The sequence below is a fragment of the Papio anubis genome, chromosome 4 (genome assembly GCF_008728515.1).
Source record: "Papio anubis isolate 15944 chromosome 4, Panubis1.0, whole genome shotgun sequence".
Taxonomy (NCBI): domain Eukaryota; kingdom Metazoa; phylum Chordata; class Mammalia; order Primates; family Cercopithecidae; genus Papio; species Papio anubis.
In genome coordinates, this window is record NC_044979.1 from 9,968,825 (window position 1) to 9,989,040 (window position 20,216).

The 20,216-nt window shown below is 42.0% G+C and overlaps 1 protein-coding gene across 16 annotated transcripts in view; it reads left to right on the forward strand.

Moving 5' to 3' along the window:
- Positions 1–76: 76 nt before the first annotated feature.
- Positions 77–20,216, forward strand: part of EZH2 (enhancer of zeste 2 polycomb repressive complex 2 subunit) — a 76,736-nt gene continuing 56,596 nt past the window's right edge. For 12 of the 16 annotated variants that reach the window (XM_009204124.3, XM_017957293.2, XM_021936375.1 and 9 more), the window contains exon 1: positions 77–254. The gene's annotated coding sequence lies outside the window, so the exon portion shown is untranslated. Of the gene's footprint in view, positions 255–287; positions 359–908; positions 1,221–20,216 lie in introns of those variants that run through there. The other 4 variants (XM_017957296.3, XM_017957304.2, XM_003896812.4 and 1 more) reach the window with 2 other exon arrangements.

The window sequence follows — 20,216 nt, forward strand, 5'->3', positions numbered from 1 at the left end:
CTGGCTCGGCGCCTCCGAGCCCGGCGGGCCCTGTGATTGGACGGGCGCCCGCCTAGCGTCCCGCCAATCGGGGCGGTGCTTGATTGGGTTGGGGGGGCCAAATAAAAGCGATGGCGATTGGACTGCCGCGTTTGGCGCTCGGTCCGGTCGCGTCCGACACCCGGTGGGACACAGAAGGCAGTGGAGCCCCGGCGGCGGCGGCGGCGCGCGGGGGCGACGCGCGGGAACAGCGCGAGCCGGCGCGCGGGACGAAGGTAACGCGCCGCTGCGGGCGGCCCGGCCGGTGGGGCTCCAGGAGTGCGAAGCAGGCGACGGCGGCGGCGGCAGAACCTCCCCGCCGCTGCTGTGCCGGTCCCGGGTATCGCCTGAACGGGGCTCACCCGGGCGCCGCGTTTGTAGGCGTGCGGGGGGTGGAGGGTGAGGGGAGACCCCCCTCCCCGGAAGGAGCTGTGAGCTTGGGGCTGGCCAGCGGGAGCCTGCGAGTGGGGCAGCGCGGACCCCCGGAGCTGCGGGGCGGGGGGCGTGTGGGGGGCAGCTTTCCCGGTGCCTGCCCTGGCCGGGGCGCCGGGGCCGGGGTCGGGGCGTTCCGGTGCCCGGTCCAGGGTGGCAGCTCGAGCCTCAAGTCTCCTTTGTGTGGTGCGGCCGCGGCGGGAGCGCCCGGGTGGGACGGGACAGACACAAGTTGGTGGGACCCAGCCGCCGAGTCTGCACTCAGACAAAGGACGGACTGTGTCTCCGGAGGGCTCGGCGCGAGGGGAAGGGGCATGACACCCGGGCCCGCCGGCGGGCGGGAGAGGGGCGTGGGGAGGCGCGGGCCGCTGCCGGGGTGGGCAGGGCTCGGCCCCAGCCCCGCGCACGCCCCCATCCCGGGCGCGCTGACCCCGGGCTGGGGCCGCGGCGACCGCGGGACGACGTTCGCGGCGGGGAACTCGGAGTAGCTTCGCCTCTGACGTTTCCCCAGGACGCACCCCGAAATCCCCCTGAGCTCCGGCGGTCGCGGGCTGCCCTCGCCGCCTGGTCTGGCTTTATGCTAAGTTTGAGGGAAGAGTCGAGCTGTTCTGCTCTCTATTGATTGTGTTTTTGGAGGGCTTCCTGTTGAATTCCCACTTCATTGTGTACATCCCCTTCCACTCCCCCCAAAAATCTGTGCCACAGGGTTACTTTTTGAAAGCGGGAGGAATCGAGAAGCACGATCTTTTGGAAAACTTGGTGAACGCCTAGTGAGTTCCCACTTTCTAAAGAATCGTAATCCTTAAACGTTACAAGCTGTTTTGGCCAACTTGTGTGATACATCTGAGAATGGCGACAGGTGCTAACGAAATCAACTGTCATTCAGCCAGAGATTATTTCCCAAATCCCGACGGGTTGAATGAGGATGAGGTGGTAGAAGTAGGTGATCAAAATAGAATGGCTATGACAAATGTGTGTTTAGATTATATGGTTAGCAGTTTCTTAGTAATTGGTCTCGTTTTCTGTGAACAATAGCTTTGGTGATTCAGAAAAGACTGGATGCAGAAATGTTTGTTGCCTAAGAAATTTAACGTGTGCTGTCCACAGTTAAACTTCCTTTGTTTATCACACAGTATCTGTAACATTTAAATTCATTTGGAAATAAAAATGTATCTTTGATGTTTACTTAAAGGCTTGCTTTTTAGGGTTCAAGGAAGTTATTAGCTTAATTTTGTGGAGTTTTGATGTCACCATAAAACAGCATTTAATAAACCTTTGAAAAACACGAATGTAGTCACGGTTGAATGTAGTCAATACTTTTAGGGGTTTTGGAGTTTATTTTCTATTACTCTTCATAAGCATTAGCAACTAATTCATATTTAAGAATACGGATCAAGTGTGTAATCCTAACTTGTTTATTTGTAAATTTTATTTGCAAGAAAACAGAAGTATTTAAGATATATTTTAATGTTCTATTCATGGTCTCTAAAGTTAGGAATAGGTAGGATTCTAGTCATAGATATAAAGCATGTTGTTCTCTCTTTTTGGAGATGTGTTGGGTTATGTAATATTTAAGGTTTCCCGGAAACAGGAACATTGCATCTTAAATTCTCGTTTTTGTGGAAAGTGAGTATATTCCAGGAAAACAAGTTAGAAAAACATAGGCGTTCTTCTGGTTGCACTGTCCTATGTGATAAAGATCTAATGTGCATCTACTAACTTATGGTTTCGTAAAAATGGAGACAAATAAGTGCAGTATAAATTTATTACATATATTTTGGAGAGTGTTGACACCACTGTACAGGCATTCCAGGTGCTGGTCTAAGTGTTGAGACATTATAACAAAAAAATAACGTTTATATTAGTTACTAATAATTCTGTATTAAAAAATCCTATTAATAATCTTGTCCATTATGAGATGAGCTAGTTATGCAGATATTTGGCAGAAAATCGGATATTTTAAGATAATTTTTTTTTTTGAGACAGAGCCTTGCTCTGTCGTCCAGGCTGGAGTGCAATGGCCTTATCTGGGCTCACTACAATCTCTGCCTCCTGGGTTTAAGGAATTCCCCTGCCTCAACCACCCGAGTAGCTGGAACTACAGGCACGCACCATGACACCCGGCTAATTTTTTTATTTTTAGCAGAGGCAGGGTTTCACCATATTGGCCAGGCTGATCTCGAACTCCTGACCTCAAGTGATTTACCCGCCTCCACTTCCCAAAGTGCTGATCCAGATGTGAGCCACCATGCCCAGCCTAGGATAAAAATTTCTAACTTTGCCCTTGCGTGTTCTGTATTTGATAATTACTGTTCTTTGTACTTGCCGTGAGATATTTTGAAAAACATCTCTTTGGGAAATTGGTTTAAAAATTCATCTTAAATTATTTTCTGGTACAACTCAGAATGTATTTAGTCAGTTTAAGTAGCAGTGACTTAAAAAAAAACACACACTTGTTTATCTAGTGTAGTTAGAAAAAGTTCTGATACTTTGATACCTAGCTTTGCCTTGCACAGATACATATAAGTGAATATCTTTATGTTGGCCGTTTAAAAATTTTAGGCAAATTTCTCCAAGTCCTATTGGAATTTTCCCAGGATATCTTCCTGCTTTTGAGGTAGTGTGCTCAAGGATTGTGAATTTGTTTCAGTATTACCCTTTACATGAACAGTGATTGAGAAAGTTGATCTGCTTTTTAAAAACCAACAAGGACAAATCCTCCAATATAATGTATTCTGTGGTTAATTAGCAATGATTTATGGATTAGCCTTGAAGTCTTTATATCAGTATAGATGAAAAATTTTCTGTAAATCATGATAGATTCTATACGAGTAGGTGAAATCTTCGGGGGAGAGCATAAGTGAAGAGCAGCAATTCATTAAATTCAGAGAAAGGTTCATGGTCAGATGATACATACTTTACCTTCTGGAGGTCTTCCCTGAATTCCCAGACACTCTTGTGTTTCCACAGGGCTTTGATCATATTTTATTGTAGCATGAGTCAATTGTATTGTAATCACTTGTTTATGCATCCCTCCCTTCCCTACACTCAAAGTGCCTCCTGGTAGAGGCTCTGTCTTATTTTTTTCTTTGTATACCTAGCACCTACATTGGTAGTTGCTAGAGAATAGGGGTTTTAAATATAGTTGAATGAATTAACGAAATATGAAAAATGTAGGGAAATAATTTGACTAAGGAACTTGCAAAGTGAACAGGATATATTAGTATTAATGTGAGGAACTTTGAGAGGTGTTTTTCTCCCTCTTTAATAGGGAATGATTACAAAGAAAAATAATTGTCAAGGTGAACAAGTTCCAAGTTTTTCCCAGTTATAATCTGTAGTATTGAAAATTAGATATCTTTTAGATGCAACTGTTACACTCGGCAACTGGAGAGAACTTGATGAATCATCTGGATATTTAGTAATAGTATCGGCTTAATTTGATTTAATGTTAATATTGATGATCCCTTTACAAAAATACAAGGAAGGGAAAGGGCAAGGGCGAGAGAGGGTAGTAGATCTTTTAACTGAAAAGCTGTTTTGTTATAATTCATGAGTTCTTTATTGGAGTAAATTGAGGTAGGTTTTGGAGCTAAAACTGAAGGATGTGACAGTGTAATTGAATCATTTATTGGGATGCTTTTCATCATTCTTTTAAAATGATTTAAATATGGATTAGCAAATTTAGTGATACCTCAAAAGTTACAGCTGGTAATATTTCTAAGATGGTTGCACCATTCCACATCTTGCCACTGTTCCACTACTTGGTATGAAAATATGACAAATTTGTGTTTAGATTATATGGTTAGCAGTTTCTTAATAATTGATCTTGTTTTCCATTAACAATAGCAAGACAGAACAAGATCATAGCTCACTGCATCCTTGAACTCCTGGGCTCCGGGGATCCTCCTGTCTCAGCCTCCTGAGTAACGTACTACCAGTGCATACCATTGTGCTGGCTAATTTAATTTTTTTATTTTTTGTAGAGATGGGATCCTGCTTCGTTGCCCATGTTGATCTCAAACTCCTGGCCCCAGGCAATCCTTCTGCCTTGGTTTCCTAAAGTATGGGGATGACAGGCTGAGCCACTGTGTCTGACCCAGACACTTTTTTTTTTTGAGACAGAGTCTCGAAAGTGATTCTTGTGCCTCAGCCTTCTGAGTAGCTGGGACTACAAGCGTGTGCCACCACGCTTGGCTAATTTATTTATTTATTTTTCATTTTTTTGAGACGAAGTCTCACTCTGTCACCCAGGCTGGAGTGCAGTGGCGCCATCTTGGCTCACTGCAACCTCCACCTCCTGGGTTCAAACGATTCTCCTGCCTCAGCCTCCCAAGTAGCTGGGATTACAGGCATGCACCACCACGCCTGGCTAGTTTTTGTATTTTTAGTAGAGATGGGATTTCACCATGTTGGCCAGCTGGTCTCTAACTCCCGACCTCGGGTAATCCACCTGCCCTGGCCTCCCAAAGTACTAGGATTACAGGCGTGAGCCACTATGCCCAGCCTCAGCTAATTTTTATATTTTTAGTAGAGACTGGGTTTCACCATGTTGGCGAGGATGGTCTGGAACTTCTGACCTCAAGTGATTCACCTGCCTCGTCCTCCCAAAGTGGTGGGATTATAGGCATGAGCCACCGCACCCTGCTGTGTGTGTGTTTTTTTTTTTTTTTTTTTGGATACGAAATCTCACTCTTGTTGCCTAGGGTGGAGTGCAGTGGTACAGTCTCCGCTCACTGCAACCTCTGCCTCCTGGGTTCAAGCGATTCTCCTGCCTCAGCCTCCTGAGTAGCTGAAATTACAGGCACGCACCACCACACCCAGCTAGTTTTTGTATTTTTAGTTGAGACAGGGTTTCACCATGTTGGCCAGGCTGGTCTCGAACTGACCTCAGATGATCCACCTGCCTTCGTCTTCCAGAGTGCTGGGGTTACAGGCATGAGCCACTGTACGCCCGGCCTGGATACTTTTTAAACATTTTTAAATTAAAAAAAATTTTTTTTGGAGATAGGGTCTGGTTGTTACCCAGGCTGGAGTGCAGATGCATGATCTCAGCTCACTGCAACCTCTGCCTCCTGGGCTCAAGCGATCCTCCCACCTCAGCCTCCCAAGTAGCTGAGACTACAGGTGCATGCCACCACGCCTGGCTAATTTTTGTATTTTTTGTAGAGAGAGGGTTTGCCATGTTGCTCAGGCTGGTCTTGAACTCCTGAACTCAAGAGATCCGCGTACCTCAGCCTCCCGAAGTGCTGGGATTGTAGGTGTGACGCACCATACCCAGCTCTTGTTTTTAATTTTTGTAAAAATCACCCTGTGTCTATCAACAGGTGAATTAACAAAATGTGGTATATAAACCAATGAAAACATAAAAGGAGTGAAAGACATAAAAGGAGTGAAATTCTGATATTTCAGAATTGTAGGTGTGACCCACCGTACCCAGCTCTTGTTTTTAATTTTTGCTAAAAATCACCCTGTGTCGTATCAACAGGTGAATTAACAAAATGTGGTATGATAAACTCAATGAAAACATAAAAGGTAGTTAGAAGAGACAACTAAAAGGAGACTGAAATTCTGATATAGAGGTTACCAGGGCTGTGAGGGGAGAGGTGAATGGGGAGTTATTATTTAATGAATATGGAATTTCTGTTTGGAATGATGAAAAAATTCTGGAGGTGGATAATAGTGATGGTTGAACAGTATTTTGAATATACTTAATGCCACAGAATTGTACAGTTAAAAATGGTTACAAATGGTAAATTTTACACTATATATATCTGTATCTATCTCTCTATCTATATATCTTACCAGAATACAAAATTTAGTAACGCACCCCGAAAACCTTTACAGATGAGGAAACGGAAGGAAACTGTCTACAGGGGAGGAGTTAAGAATTTGCCCAGGATTATCCAGTTGGAAATTTGCAGTCGGGATCCAAACTTAGTTCTGTTTGACTCCATATTATCTACTCCACATATTATCTGTTCTGTGTTATCTGCTGGCTTTCTGGATGATTAACGATATGTCAGCTGCAAGAAGAATGAGCTTATTTGAATCATTCAGAAAGTTACATTTAAAAGCACGTAATTGTAGTTCGATGGAAGGTACCGTGTGAAACCCTAGACAGACCAAAGGTTAACTTTGAGAATTTCTTTCTCGGCTCAAGTGGTAATAGTATGCATTTGAGAGGGGAGGAGAGTAGAGTTCTAAGGGAGTGGTCTTTGGAGACAGTTTCTTGGGTTCCGATCCTTGAGCTACCAGTTTGTGTCTGGGGTGTTATCCTCTTGATGTCTGAGCATCCCTGTCTGTAAATTGGTGAGGACAGTGATAACATCTGATAAGGTGGTTGTGAAGATTAAAGGAATTGATACATGTGAAATCCTTAGAACTGTACCTGGCACAAAGCGATAAATGAATTTTAGTTATTGTGCCAATATTATTTTAAAGAGCTGATGTACTTTCTCATTAATGGAACCAAACACTTCTCAAGTTAAAATTATGTGCTTAGGACTGGTAAGTTACAAAAATGATACCACACATGTTTTATCTATTTCAATTCAGAAATGTCTGTTGATTAAATGTGTTCAGTTTAAAGTACTGAAACAATGTAGACATTTATAAAATGAAAGCGTATTGATCCCTGTTACTTCATTCCCTACCTTTAACAGTTTGGTGTATATTCTTCCCCAAATTTTCAAATGTATTAATTTATGAATGTGTATTTTTACATATATTTTATAAAAATGGGACCAAGTTATTTGGTTCTAACATGACTTTTTTTTTAAGGTGAATACAGAGAGATCTATTTTATTAAAAAATAATTGATATTCCTTTAGGGCTCACTATATGCTTGGTCATTATATAGATACTATAATATAGAGAGGTGGAGAGATTAGGTAACAACTAGTTAGTGGTAGAGGAAGGATTTTAATTTGGGCACGTTAGCTTCAAAGTTCTGATCTCTCAGTCAGGGATCATTTTTTGTAAGGCCTGCAAGCTGAGAACATTAACATTTTAAAGAGTTGTAAAACAGCATCACCCCACTTCCCTGAAGAATATATAAGGGAGATTTGATACTGCTTGCCAAGCCTAAAATACTTACCATGTGGCCCTTTGCAGAGAATGTTTGCTGCGCCTTGCTCTAAGCCATCCGACTGTACCTCTTTTGTAAGTGGGATGCATAGTATTCCAGTTTATGAATGTGCATTACGCAGCAAACCAATCCATTGTGATTGACATTGTTTTCTCTCCTGAAAAGAAGTGAATATCCTTATGTATCTTTGAGCATTTGTGTTACAATTTTTTATAGAGTTGGCTGTTTCAAGATTATGAACATTTCTAGTTTTAATAGGTGTTGTCAAATTATATTAATTTTTAGTTAAAACAACTGTATGAAGTATAATTTACATACAATAAAAAGCACACATTTGAAGGGTATGATTTGAGGAGTTTTGACACATGTATGCACCTGCACCGCTGCCTCGATCAAGATCTGTAACGGATGCCATCATCTCAGAGTCCTTTCATGCTCCTTTACAGTCGTTCCCTCAACTTTTTTTTTCCCCGCCCCCCGAAATGGAGTCTCGCTCTGTCACCCAGGCTGGAGTGCAGTGGCATGGTCTCGGCTCACTGCAACCTCTGCCTCCTGGGTTCAAGCAATTCTCCTGCCTCAGTCTCCTGAGTAGCTGGGATTACGGGCACCTGCCACCACACCCAGCTAATTTTTGTAGCTTTAGGCGAGATCTCGACTCACTGCAACCTTGACCTCCTGGGCTCAATCAAACCTCTTACCTCAGCCTACCAAGTAGCTAGGACCACAGACATGTACCACCATGCCCAGCTAACATTATTATTAATATTTTTTTGTAGAGATGGGATCCTCCTGTGTCACCCAGGATGGTCTCCAACTCCTGGGCTCAAATGATTCTGCCTTGGCCTCCCAGAGTGTTGGGATTACAGGCATGAGCCATGGCAGCCAACTTGTAGTAAACTCTCTGAATTAGTAATCCATTGTAGGCACATACTACAGTTTTTAAATTCATTTACCCATGGATGGACACATAGGACTGTTGTTAGCTATTGATAAAGCTGCTATGACCATTTGTATGTCTTTCCTGGGTATGTTTTAGTGGTAAATATTGATTTTACTTTGTAAGAAACTGTTAAAACTCTTTTCCAAAATAGTTGTGCCATTTTACATTGAAAGTTACAGTTGTAACTGTGCAGGAGTTACAGTTTCTTCACATTTTCATTGACACTTCCTGTTGCCAGTCTTAAATTTTGGCCATCAAATGATTATTAAGTATCTCATTGTGGGTTTGTGTTTCTCAGATGATCAATGATGTCGGAACATCTTTTCATATGCTTGTTGGCTATTTGTATACTTTTTTTGGTTCAAGCCTTTTGCCCCTTAAAAAAATTGGCTTGTCTGGTTGAGTGGTAAGAGGTCTTTGTATGTTCTGGGTACATAGTCACATTATCTGTCAGATTGTGTTGCAAATATTTTATTCATTTTTGTTTGATTTTGTGTATTTTTAATATAAAGATCAAGTTAAAACTTTAATATGGGAAGCATAATCAGATAAATTATGTGAAACAAATTTTCCTTAATTCACGAGTCATTTAGTGTAACAAAATGTTATGCGTTTGCAGAAACATGTAAACTAAAAGGATGTTATTCATATACTGTTAGGTGTATGCCATGATAATTTTTTTTGAATTAAACTAGTTTTGAAAATGATTGTATTTAGCATTTCTCTTCATTTTGCATAATTCAAACCTTTTTATTAGTGAGTTAAATCTTAAACTTCTTCTTCAAAGGATAAATGAGAATATTAAAAGTAAAAAGTGACCTTGATCTTAGAATGTGGTATGTAGAAATGATGATTGCCAAACTTAGTCTGCCTACTTTGACAATCGAGTAAATTATTTTTATTTTTATTTTTATTTTTGAGATGGAGTCTTGCTCTGTCGCCCAGGCTGGAGTGCGGTGGCGTGATCTTGGCTCACTGCAAGCTCTGCTTCCCAGGTTCACGCCATTCTTCTGCCTCAGCCTCTCGTACGTTTTTTTATTATAGAAAAGGAAAGCTTTTCAGAGTATATATACTTGGTTTCTGTACACTATTTTGTTTTTGTAAAGTACCAGTTCTTTTGCTCAACACCTAAATTGCCCCCACATTAAATTTTTAGTTTTTCTTCAATATACAAGTAATACATAACTTTTCCTTTTCCTGTTTAACAAAGAAAAAAATATATAAAGCAAGCTGTCGGACCTCCATTGGGTGTTGTTTACCACCACCGTAGGTGATTGTGGCATTGCCCACCTCAGCCTTCTCATGGCTGTGGATTCAAGTTAAGAAATTCCTGAAGGTAGCATTGTAGGTAGTTTGTAGAACAGCCCAAACTCTCTGAATTAGTATTATCTCTGATAGTTTTCTTTTTTTTTTCTTTGAGGCAGGGTTTTGCTCTGTCACCCAACCTGGATTGCAGTGGCACAATCTTGGCTCACTGCAACCTCCACCTGGGCTGAAACAATCCTCCCACCTCAGTCTCCCGAGTAGCTGGGACCACAGGCACATGCCACCATGCCCAGCTAATTTTTTTTATTTTTGTTAGAGGCAGAGTTTCTCACCGTGTTGCCCAAGTTGGTCTCAGACTCCTGAGCTCAAGCAATTCTCCCATCTTGGCCTCCCAAGGTGCTGGGATTACAGGCATGAGCCGCTGTGCCTGGCTCTGGTAGTTTTCTTATACTTTTCTCCTGTTGATCTCACTTTGTTTTCTTATTAGTCTACAGGAAATTTAACGTGGAGATTCTGTACCTGTCCTCTTTCTGGAATATCTTCCGTGTTTTAGCATCTCAAGATGCTGTTTAGCTTGTGGCTTGAAACCACCCCTCTCCCATCCCAGCCAAATTAAGCATCTTCTTTCCTGCTTAGAAGTACCATAACATGTGTATTAATCTTTTACCTTTTTCTCTCTCCTTCTTCCCTTCATTTTAAGCTCCTTTTTATTATCTGTAGGGCAGAGCTTAGAAAAAGGTTTTTGTACATTGTAAGTACTAATAAAATATTTGTGAAGTTGATTTGGAACTTGGGAGACCTCTCTTCTGTAAGCAACTCAATAAATAATTATTTAAGTACCATCCTCACCCAGTGTACTATGTTAGCTGCTGTTATGATATTGATTACTATAAAATTTTAATGTATATCCTTGGTAGACTGTTGATCAAAGTCAGAAAGCTTGAGAAACTCTGAGGCAAAAAACAACAACAAAAAAACAATGAAGAGCATGAAATTATTCTGCAAATTGATCTTATGATGATCTTTCTTTTTTTTTTTTTTTTTTTTTGAGACAGAGTCTCGCTCTGTCACCCAGGATGGAGTGGAGTGGCACAATCTCAGCTCGTTGCAGCCTCTGTCTCCCAGGTTCCAGCAGTTCTTCTGCCTCAGCCTCCCAGGTAGCTGAGATTACAGGCACACGCCACTACGCCTGGCCGATTTTTGTATTTTTAGTAGAGATGGGGTTTCACCATGTTGACCAGTCTCGAACTCCTGACCTCAGGTGATCCGCCCGCCTTGGCCTTGCAAAGTGCTAGGATTACAGGCGTGAGCCACCATGCCTGGCTTCTTTTTTTCTTTTTCTTTTTTTTTGTACCCAGGGTTTCACTCTTGCCCAGGCTGGAGTGTAGTGGCGTGATCATAGCTCACTGCATCCTCAGTCTCCTGGGTTCAAGGGATCCTCCCATCTCAGCCTCCCAAGTAGCTAGGAATAATAGACATGAGACACGATGTCTGGCTGATTTTTTTATTTTTTATTTTTTATAGAGATGGGGTCTTACATGTTGCCCAGGGTGTCCTGCCACCTTGTCCTCCCAAAGCTGTGGGATTATAGGCTTGAATCAGATCCCAGTGATCTCTATCCCTCAGCTGCATTTATATGGGCTAAATTCATACATAGTATATCAAGATGTCTCCAGGAAGTTTAAAAAAAAAAAGGTATCAAAAAGACAATACGTCATGACTGCTTTATCTATTTTAGTGCCTTAGTTTTTGATACTAAAGACTAGACTGAAGAAGTGCTTTAAGCAAATCACAAAAATCTAAGAAAATAGACGGTCAGTTGTTTTTAAACAGTGGAAGAATTTCAATCATAATTAAAGCAGCTTTTGTATTTTTTATGTCATAGCCTATAGTGAAATTTCATATATTCTATTTGTAGATATATGAGTTCCTACCATATATTTGCACATAATAGAACTAATTACTATTTGTCGAGAACCTGCCCTGTGCCTAATATACATGTAGTTTCTAAATGAAAACATTTTACTTTTTTAAAAAGATTGTAAAAAGCACATATTAAATTTGTCATGTTTACCATTTAAACATGTAAAGTTCAGTAGTGTAAAATACATTCACATTGTTGCACAACAGATCTCCAGAACTTTTTCATCTTGCAGAACTGAAGTTCTGTACCCATTGAGCACTAATTCCCATTTCCCACTTCCCCCAAATTCTTGGCAGCCACCTTTCTACTTTCTGTTTCTATGATTTTTGACTATTTTAGATACATGCATGGGATTAAACAGTATTTGCCCCTTTGTGATTAGCTTATTTTGCTTAGCATAATGTCATTGAGGTTCATCCATGTTGTAGCATGTGACAGAATTTTTTTCTTTTCTTTAAAGGCTATATATTTCGTTGTATGTATAGACCACATTTTAAAATCCATTTATCGTTGGTGGACATTTGGGTTGCTTGGTGATTTGATGATTCGCTTTTCATGGTTAGCCAAGAGTAATATGCAATAAATGTTGGTGTACAGATATCTCTTTGAGATCTTGCTTTGAATTCTTTTGGATATATGGTTGCCCATTGAACAACACAGGTTTGAACTGTGTGGATCCATCTATAAGTGGATTTTTTTCAACCAGCCATAGATAGAAAATATACTATTTGGCTGGGTGTGGTGGTTGATACCTGTAATCCCAGCACTTGGAAGGCCAGGGTGGGAGGATCATTTGAGGCCAGGAGTTTGAGACCAGCCTGGACAACATAGTGAGACCTCGTCGCTACAAAAAATACAAAAATTAGCTAGGTGTGGTGGCATGCGCCTGTAGTTTCAGCTACTCAGGAGGCTGAGGCAGGAGGATTGCTTGAGCCCGGGAGGTCGAGGCTGCAGTGAGCTGTTATTCATGCCATTGCACTCCAGCCAGGGGCAACAGAACAAGACCCTGCTCAAAAAAAAAAAGAAAAAAGAAAATATACTATTTGTAGGATGTGAAACTTGTGTATAGGGTGGGTGGGCTTTTTGTATATGCAGGTTCCATAGATCAGATTTTGGAGTTTGAGTATGAGTGAATTTGGATGTATACGGATGGTCCTGGAATCAGTCGTTGTCGTCGTCGTCGTCTTCTTTTTTTTTTATTATTCGTCTTTTATTTTTTGGAACCAGTCTTCTGCATATGCTGTGGGACGACCGTATATCCAGAATTGCGATTGCTGGATCATATGGTAGTTCTATTTTAATTTTTTGAGTAACCTCAGTATTGTTTTCCATAATGGCTGCACAATTTTTACAGTTCCACCCACAGTGCACAAAGGTTTTGATGTCTCTGCATTCTTGCCAACACTTGTTATTTTCTGTTTTTTTGGTTGTGGCCAACATAATGGGTGTGAGGTGCTATCTCATTGTGGTTTTGATTTGCATTAACAATGTTGAGTATCCTTCATGTTTATTGGCCCCAGATATTTTACTTTTGAATTTATTGAAAATCATGCATTTTAATTATGTAAAACTTAATACCATGCATCATTTGTTAAATAGGAAAGTAGAATTTGTCCTTATGAATATTATAAAAGATTCTAATAGGGTGAACTTTTTTTTTTCCTCTTTTGAGACAGGGTCTCGCTTTGTCACCCAGGCTGGAACGCAGTGGCTCAGTCTTGGCTTACTGCAGCCTCCACCTCCTGGGTTCAAGTGATTCTCCTGCCTCAGCCTCCCGAGTAGCTGGTATTACAGGTATGCACCACCACACCTGGCTAATTTTTGCATTTTTAGTAGAGACAGGATTTCACCATGTTGGCCGGGCTGATAATAAGATAAACTTTATACTTTTTTTTTTGGCGACAGAGTCCCACTCTGTCACCTAGGTGCAGTGGCACAATGATGGCTTGCTGCAGCCTTGACCTCCTGGGCTCAAGTGATCCTCCCACCTCAGCCTCTCAAGTATCTGGGCTTACAGGTATGCACCACCACCCCCAGCTAATTTTTGTGTTTTTTGTAGAGATGGGATTTTGTCATGTTGCCCGGGCTGGTCTAGAACTCCTGGGCTCAAGTGACCTCCCACCTTGGAGTCCCCAAGTGCTGGGATTACAGGCATGAGCCACTGCATCTGGCCAGAATTTTATACTTTTTATTTATTTATTTATTTATTTATTTATTTATTTATTTTTTTTTTGAGACAGAGTCTCGCTCTGTCGCCCGGGCTGGAGTGCAGTGGCCGGATCTCAGCTCACTGCAAGCTCCGCCTCCCAGGTTCACGCCATTCTCCTGCCTCAGCCTCCCGAGCAGCTGGGACTACAGGCGCCCGCCACCTCGCCCGGCTAGTTTTTTTTGTATTTTTTAGTAGAGACGGGGTTTCACCGTGTTAGCCAGGATGGTCTTGATCTCCTGACCTCGTGATCCGCCCGTCTCGGCCTCCCAAAGTGCTGGGATTACAGGCTTGAGCCACCGCGCCCGGCCTTATACTTTTTAAACAGTATGCTGATCTACCATTAGATAGGAGAAAACTGCAATCCTTATTCATAAAATTCTGATCTAAAATGTGTTATATTAACATTATTTAATAATGCAAGCAAAATTGGCAAATTTATTTGTAAACCCCATATTGGGCTACTTTGAAAATTATTTATGGATCAGAAAAGGTTGGGAAATACTTTTCTTTTTTTTTTTTTTTTTTGAGACGGAGTCTCGCTCTGTCGCCCAGGCTGGAGCGCAGTGGCCAGATCTCAGCTCACTGTAAGCTCCGCCTCCCGGGTTCACGCCATTCTCCTGCCTTAGCCTCCCGAGTAGCTGGGACTACAGGTGCCCACCACCTCGCCCGGCTAGTTTTTTGTGTTTTTTAGTAGAGACGGGGTTTCACCATGTTAGCCAGGATGGTCTCGATCTCCTGACCTCCCAAAGTGCTGGGATTACAGGCTTGAGCCACCGCGCCCGGCCGGGAAATACTTTTGTAGAGTAATTGAGCAGGCCCTGTAGATGGCGGAAATGTTGCTTGAACTGGCATAGAGGAAGAAAGTGTTGAATTGCCCCACTTAATTCCTTAAGCAATTTTGCCTCTTTGGAGAATATTTGCCTGAAATAGAGAGCTCAAGTTATGCTATAAAGATTCTTTTTGAAAAATAGAGACAGGGTCTCACGTTGCCTAGGCTGGTCTCAAACTCCTGGGCTCAAGTGACCCTTTCACCTTGGCCTGCCAGAGTGCAGGGATTATAGGCATGAACCATTGGGCCAGACCAAGAAGATATTTTTGAAGGACTACATCCCACCAATAGCTTGATGGTGTACAAAGAGTGGTAGACTTTGGGTGAGGCTCTGCCATTACAATAGTTGTATTTCCTTGGCAAGTAGCTATTGTGGATCTCTTCTTCATAGTAAGATGAATGAGATGAACAAATAATGAACAACTTGTGTTTATTGAGTATCTACCATGTGTGTGCCTGCAGAGAGGATGTCTTCATTTTGCAGATGAAGTAATTAGTAAATAACTTGCCTAGGTTCCCTCAGCTAGTGGGGCCTTAAAAAATAGGCTTTTATGGCCAAGTGCATTGGCTCATGCCAGTAATCCCAGCACTTTGAGCGGCTGAGGTGGGAGGATTGCTTGAGCCCAGGAGTTCAAGACCAGCCTGGACAACAAAGTGAGGCCCCATGTCTACAAAAAACTAGCCGCATGTGGTGGCATGTGCCTGTAGTCCCAGCTACATGGGAGGTTGAGGTGAGAGGGTCACTTGAGCCTGGAAGGTAGAGGCTGCAGTGAGCCATGTTTGCACCACTGCATTCCAGCCTGTGTGACAGAGTGAGACTGTGTCTCCAAAAAAAAATAGGCTACTGCTGCCTGTAGGGTTCTTTTTAGTGCAAATGCTAGGATTCTAAGCACTTGGTTTCTGTTATCCAGGTAAAACTATTTCTCTGGAGAGTTTGATTACCATCACAGGTGGTGGTATGATTCTCCCTAGCTGGCATTTAATCCAGTGGTTATATGCATCTCTCTGAAATTCTTTATCAAGTTAGTCAATTCATAAAACATCTAATGCTGATTATAAGCCTATTACCTTGTTTGTGTCTCTGCGTTATGGGCATAATGGCACCTAAAAGCTTTTACTATAATGGACTATGATGTATCTGAATAAATTACCTTTATAAACAATCAAATGTAAATTGGTGTTCAAATTTACCCAATTTTTCTTATAGAATGTACCCTTGTAGTTAAAGAAATAATTCTTTTTTACCATTTGTCTGGTATGATTTGTTATTCACAAATAGCATGTAACTGGCCAGCTGTACTATACACATTTTCTAGAAAAGAAAATTTCTTCAAATTTCTTATTGGGTGCCTTAGTCTTTTACCCATTCGGGCTATTCAAATAAAGAGTGAGATACTCTCTTATTCTCTAGAAAGAGACATTCTGTACTAATGGAAATGCCAACTTTTAAATCTAGACACTAAAGAAAAAGTAGTGTTTTTCTACCCTCGAGTCTGTAGAGTCTTAATGTCAGCCACTCATCCTGGCCCTCTCATTTTCTTCTTTTCCCATATGGAAGTTCTGGGGTGATATAGTTTGGCTCTGTGGCCCCACCCAAATCACGTGTCAAATTGTAATCCCCAAAGTTGGAGGAGGGGTCTGGTGGAAAGTGATTGAATCACGGGGGCAGACTTTTCCCTTGCTGTTCTTGTGATAGTGAGTTCTCGTGAGATCTGGTTGTTAAAAAGTATGTAGCACCTCCCCGTTCGCTCTCTCTTCCTCCAGCACCAGCCATGTATAATGTACTGGCTTCCCCTTTGCCTTCCACTGTGATAAGTTTCCTGAGGCCTCCCCAGCCATGCTTCCTGTACAGACTGCTGAACTGTAAACAAATTAAACCTCTTTTCTTTATAAATTAACCACCCTCAGCTCTTTAGAGCAATGTGAGAATGTACTAATACATAATTCATAGCAGAGAAGTGGGGCATTGCAATAAAGATACCTGAAAATGTGGATGCAGCTTTTGGACTGGGTAATGGGCAGAGATTGGAACAGTTTGAAGGTCTCAGAATAAGACAGGAAGATAAGGGAATGTTTGGAACTTCCTAAAGACTTGTTGAATGGTTTTGACCAAAATGCTGATGGTGATATGGACAGAGATGGCCAGGCAGATGAAGTCTCAGATGAAGATGAGGAACTTATTGGGGAACCGGAGTAAAGGTCACTCTTGCTATGTGTTAGTATAGATACTGGCAGCATTGTGCTCCTGCTCTAGGGAGCTGTTGAACTTTAAAATTGAGATGTTTAGGGTATCTGGTGGAAGAAATTTCTGAAACCAGCGATGTGTTCAAGATGTGGCCTGGCTGCTTCTTAACAGCTTGTGCTCATTTGCCCTATAAGCAAATAAATGACCTGAAACTGGAACTTATATTTAAAAGGGAAGCAGAACATAAAAGTTTAGAAAATTTGCAGCCTGCCATGTGGTAGAAAAAAATCTCATTTTCTGGGGAGAAATTCAAACTGGCTGCAGAAATTTACATAAGAGGATGATACATGGGGTAAAATTCTTTTTCCTCCCCTAAAAGCCTTGGTATTAATCTCAAATAGCAGGAAGGTAACTGTAGGAATTATATAATGAGTTTCCCTGTGCTTGGTCATTTCTTTGTATCATTTCCATAGGTCAGTGGAGACTCAGAAAACCAGTTTCTCTGGGCTTTTGATAAGTAATGTTATAGTAATCAGTAGATGGTAACTTTTGGTAAAACAAATTGTCTTCATCTGTTTTGTGCTGGTATAACAGAATGCCTGAGACTGGGTAATTTTTAAAATTATTTATTTATTGATTGATTTTTGAGATGGAGTTTCGCTCTTTTTGCCCAGGCTGGACTGCAGTGGCATGATCTCAGCCCACTGCAACCTCCGCCTCCTGGGTTCAAGTGATTTTCCTGCGTCAGCCTCCCGAGTAGCTGGGATTACGGGTGCCCACCACCATGCCTAGCTAATTTTGTATTTTTAGTAGAGACAGGGTTTCACCATGTTGGCCAGGCTGGTCTTGAGCTCCTGCTCTCAGGTTATCTACGTGCCTTGGCTTCCCAAAGTGCTGGGATTACAGGCGTGAGCCACCGCACCTGGCCAAGACTGGGTAATTTATAAAGAATAAAAGTTGGCCAGGTGCGGTGGCTCATGTCTGTAATCCCAGCACTTTGGGAGGCTGAGGCGGGTGGATCGCTTGAGGTTAGGAGTTCGAGACCAGCCTGACCAATATGGTGAAACCCCCGTCTCTACCAAAAAATACAAAAATTATCCGGGTGTGTTGATGTGCACCTGTGGTCTCAGCTACTTTGGAGGCTGAGGTGGGAGAATCACTTGAACCCAGGAGGTGGAGCTTGCAGTGAGACAAAATCATGCCACTGCCCTGTAGCCCAGGCAACAGAGTGAGACCCTGTCTCACAAAAGGAAAAAAAGCAAAAAAAAAAAAAAAAAAAAAAAAAAATTTATATATATATATATATATTTCTCGCAGTTTTGGGGGCTGGGAAGTTTAAGATCAAGGTGCCTGCATCTCATGAAGGCCTTCTTACTGTGTCTTCATATAGCAGAAGATGGAAGGGCAAGCTGGAAACAACTCCCTCAGTCAGACTCTGGTATAAGGGCATTCACAAGGAAGGAACATTCATGGTCTAATCACCTCTGAAAGGCCCTACCTCTTAATACTGTTACATTGACAACACCTGAGTTTTTGAGGGACACCTTCAGACCATAGCACAAATACTGACAAATCTCATCGGTTTTTAAGTAAATAGTACTTGAAGCGTTTGAAATTTTGTAGTACCCCAGCGTTGTGTTTATATTTGTGATACATTTTAAGTATAGGAAAATCATGGAAAGACTTACTGCTCATAACTGCCCTACCTCGTTTACTTCTGTCTTTCCCTAAACGACTACTGTTCTTAGGTAAATCATGAACTTTGGGGCCAACATGAGCCAGAGGAGTTTCTGAAGAGTCTGCTTCAGTGAGGGGTTCGGTTGGTAGCCATAGAATAAAGAAATGGCACTTTGCAGACATTGGTACTTCCTTGGAAGAACTGGCTGTGGCATCTTCAGAACTAAAAAACTGAAATTACTAGATAATGGTTACTTGGTTTAGGTTGCCTGGAAATTATGAGAGGTTTTGTAAATGCTTTGGGATTAGTAGTTTGAACCACCTAGTCCATTTTATGATTCTGTCTTCAGAATATAGAAGAAATTGCATCTTATTTGGGGATTAGGATGTAAAGTTAATGTACAAGGCAAAATAGCATGTAGGCAAAGTTACCCATGCAGAGTTCGTGGGAAGATGCCTTACCACAAACCAGTACGTTCTTTTTGGGTTCAAGACCAGTCCGTTTTTCCTCTAGAATGAGAACAGATCGTTGCTCTTCTGTTGAGCACAGAGTTGTTGGTTTGTACTTAGGGGCAGCCCTATCAGAATCACTCCTGAGTGGCTAAATACCCTCAGTCTGAGAGACTTGGCCAGCAGGTTATGGGAACAGCAGATTTATGTCGCCTCTCTCTTGCTCACTTAGGCGTATGCTTACCGTCTGGAATGGTGGGTCGAACCCTTGTATTTACCTAAATTGAGCTTTCTCTGAAATTTTTGCTCAATGTATGTTACATTTGTGTAAGTAAATTAAATGTTGGTTTATGCATGGTGTAAGATTTAAAATAGACTTCTTAGCAAAAAGAACACCTGGTATCAGATTGACTTACCCTTTCATTTTGTTTGCTTGTATTCAGTGGAGTGTTGAAATAACAGGTATCTCATGTCTCATCTTTGAAATATAATGAATTTCATATCATAGCTTTAGTTTCTGGTACTTTTTTTTTTTGGAGACAAGTCTCTGTCACCCAGGCTGGAGAGCAGTGGCGTGATCTCGGCTTACTGCATCCTCCGCCTCCCAGGTTCAAGCGATTCTCCTGCCTCAGACTCCCAAATAGCCGGGATTATAGGCCCCTGCCACCACGCCCGGCTAATTTTTGTATTTTTAGTAGAGACAGGGTTTCACCATGTTGGCCAGGCTGGTCTCCAATTCCTGACCTCAAGTGATTCGCCCGCCTTGGCCTCCCAAAGTGCTAGGATTATAGGCGTGAGCCACTTCGCCCTGGCCTCTGGTACATACTTTTTTCCGTTTTCCGAATCCAACAGTGTTTCAGTAAACTGAGTACATACTCAATGAAATGAGAAGATTTAATTTATAAAATCGATTTAGTATAGTTTTCAAGAAAAACTTAAACTTTCTTTTGTTTTTTTTTTTGAGACAGTCTCACTGTGATTGCCCAGGCTGGAGTATAGTGGCACGATCTTGGCTCACTGCAGCCTCAGCCTCCTGGGCTCAGGTGATTGATTCTCCCACCTCAGCCTCCAGAGTATCTGGGACTATAGGTGTATGCCATCACGCCTGGCTAATTGTTTTGTATTTTTAGTAGAGACAGGGTTTCACTATATTGCCCAGGCTGGTCTCAAACTCCTGGACTCAGGCAATCTGCCTG